Source organism: Chinchilla lanigera, unplaced genomic scaffold, assembly GCF_000276665.1.
Source record: "Chinchilla lanigera isolate Chin_1 unplaced genomic scaffold, ChiLan1.0 scaffold00006, whole genome shotgun sequence".
NCBI classification, from domain to species: Eukaryota; Metazoa; Chordata; class Mammalia; order Rodentia; family Chinchillidae; genus Chinchilla; species Chinchilla lanigera.
In genome coordinates, this window is record NW_004955407.1 from 19,124,782 (window position 1) to 19,127,863 (window position 3,082).

At 45.0% G+C, this 3,082-nt stretch overlaps 1 protein-coding gene across 1 annotated transcript in view; it reads right to left on the reverse strand.

Moving 5' to 3' along the window:
• Positions 1–216, reverse strand: part of LOC102013799 (chromosome unknown open reading frame, human C21orf91) — a 31,067-nt gene extending 30,851 nt beyond the window's left edge. The window contains exon 1 of the mRNA XM_005375581.2: positions 134–216. The gene's annotated coding sequence lies outside the window, so the exon portion shown is untranslated. The remainder of the gene's footprint in view (positions 1–133) is intronic.
• Positions 217–3,082: the final 2,866 nt, after the last annotated feature.

Sequence of the window (3,082 nt, forward strand, 5' to 3'; positions counted from 1 at the left end):
GACCGCGGGGAGGACCGCGCCGCCCGGGGCGAAGCTTGCTCCGGCTGCGGACCGGCTCCGACCCTACCGCGCGGACCCCGCGGCCGGACTCGAATTTTACTGTGATCTCGCGTCTCCTGGCCGGGTTTCTTACCGTCCTCTGCAACGTGGCTCCTCACGGCCTCCCTCCGTGGGGCGCAGAGATAGACGAGTCCGTGACTGCCGCCTCCGTCAGCGTAGTGGAAACTCCTGCCCCGGGCGGGGGTGCGGGGCGGGGGTGGGGAAGCGGGACGCGAGAGAGTGAGCACGGCGCGTGGGTAGTAGCACCCTGCGTGCTGTCTGGAGACTGAAATGAAATACTACCGCTGCCCTACCAACTACATATCAGTTGACTAACATAATGAGAGAAAAGTTCCTATTTCATGTGTCTTGCTTTAGGGATAACTTTAAATTCAGAAGGTTCTTTATTACTGATTATTTTAAGGACTCATACCTCCCCAATAATTGGTACATTCTGCCAGGAAAATCCCAAAGCCCCGCCTCTTACTTAAAGGCCCCGCCCCTTTGTTGAACTGCGGGAGTTTTTAAGCTTTTTTTTTTTGAGGTTATGGTTCCTGTGATACTTTGAGCCACTTACATTTTCTACTGCAATCTTCACAGTAGTTTAGGAAAACGAAATAGGAATTGTTCTCTCATTTGCTACGTAGGAGTAACTAATTCAAGTTTTCACCGTGGTTGGAAACATACTGTGCACAGCATCGTAAGCACCCATTCTGTTTACAGTCATGAGTAAAAAGGGGTTGAATCGTCCTTTTACATGTAAGTATTCTTTAATTGATGTACGAGTGGATTCCATATATCGTGGAAACTGCTGGACCAAACTTGTCACTTGCTATAGACCATCAATGCCCCCGAAAACTGATCTATGCCCACCCTACTTGAAGAACAATAGCTGAAGCAGCAGCCCAGACAGCACCTGATATCTCCTTAGGAACAGGAGCCTCAGGCCCTACCCAAATATCTTCTCAAAGAAGCCGCAGTGTACTAAGATTCCCTTCCCTGTGACTTTTTACACAAGATGCATTAACTGAAATAGAAAAGGCAATGGTTTCTCTATTTCAATTTCTCATGTAGGTAATATATCCTCCATGCTGAATTCTACTTATATTTTCAATAAGTGATTTTTAAATTATTTTTTATTTATTTTTTATTTTTTTGATACAGGGTCTCGCTATGCAATTCAGGCCGGCCTTGAGCTCACTTTGTAGCCCAGGCTGGCCTCAAACTTGCAACGATCCTCCTGCCTCAGCCTCCCGAGTGCCGGAATTACAGGCGTACACCACCATGCCCAGCTAACAAGTGAGTTTTTTAAAAAAATGATTGAAACATTTTCTAAACTTTCCAGTAGTTTCTTTGTATTCGAATAATTTTCAGTTCTGTTATCTCTTTTCTGTTTTACACTCTTTACTTGCTCTCCTTAAAACTTTCCTGCTTTTATTAAAATTAAGCTATAATGTAGAGAAATAAAAAGTTCCCATGTTGAAAGCAGTTTGATGAGTTTTGATAAAACTGTGCACTTGTGTAGCCACCATCTGTTACGGCTTGTGTTTAGCTGTCTCCTCAAAGGCTCATGGGGGCCTTTTTTAGAGGTCACTGGATCTAGAATGTTTGATGCGGGGATGGATACACTGTACAAGGCTAGAATTAAGGGCACTAGATTAAGGGTGTGTGGTTACTAAATTAGTCCACTGATTGGTTTGGCATCCCCCTAAACCAGTGAGCCTAGATAGAGAATAAAAGGGCAGGCTGGGCGTGGTGGCCAGTGCCTGTAATCCCAGCACTCGGGAGGCTGAGGCAGGAGGATCTTTGTGAATTTGAGACCAGCCTGGGCTACAAAGTGAGCTCAACGCCGGCCTGAGCTGCATAGCAAGACCTTGTCTAAAAAAGACCAAAAAAAAAGCCTGAAAAAAAGGGGGCAGCGGAATAGTTTTTTACCTTCTGCCTTCTGCCTGCCATGAACTGTCCTCTGCCATGCCCCTCTGCTATGCCAACCTGCTGTGGGGCCAGCCCACTGTGGACTGGTACCTCTACAAACTGTGAGCCAAAATAAACTCTTCCTTCTTTAACTTTGGGAGTCAAATATTTTGTCTCAGCAAGGAAAGGAAAGTAAATTTAGTATCGGAGAAATAGGGTTGTTGCAGTGACTGAACCTGACTGTGTAGTTCAAGAGACCTTGAAACTCGCTTGTGGGAAGTACAAGAGTTAGGAAAGGTTCAGAGATGCCAGCTAAAAAGCAGTCCTGGAAAGCTTTATGCTGTACTTGATGGGAGATTCTGTTCAGAGCTCAGAAGACCAGAATGCTGATAGAAATATTCCCCGTAAAGACCAGACTAAGGAGATTTCTCCTTGGAGGAAAGATTGCATTCACTGTTGGACTTCAGAGGATGTGTGTTTTGGCTTGGCAGAAAGTTTGTCTGCAGGCCAAGCATGGTGGCACATGCCTATAATCCCAGCATTTAGGAGGCTGAGGCAGGAGAATCAAGAGTTCTAGGCCAGCATGGACTATATAGTGAGTTCAAAGCCAGCCTAAACTACATAGTGAAACTTGTCTCAAAAAAAAAAAAAAAAAAAGGATGAGAAAGTTTGTCTGCATTTTGCTCATGTTCAGAGACTGCCTGTGTTTGAGATTAAAGGTGGCAGGCTAATTAATCTTGTAGGAGAAATTTTAAGGCACTCTAATGTTGAGGCTGTGGCATGGATACTGTTGGGGGCTTTTAGCCAGATTTATGTTGAGACTCAAGAGTAAAGAGCCCAACAGAATGATTTAAAACGAAGCTCCAGTAAAGTTGTGGCCTGCAAAGATGGGACAGAGGAGAAGCTGGTTGCTGAAAAGACTAGCAAGAAAAAGCCAAGCCTTTCAGAAGAAGACAACAAAAAAGATGACCTGAGGATATCACAAGAAGCAGCAGGACTCCATCCTTTACAACCTCAAAATTGCAAAAGTGAAAGACTTCACTTGGAAAAGAGAGCCCCAGAGTACCATGTTCTACAATGGTGGCAGCCTAGGGAAGTTGTTTCTTGGGATTTGGTTCCTAAGCACTTG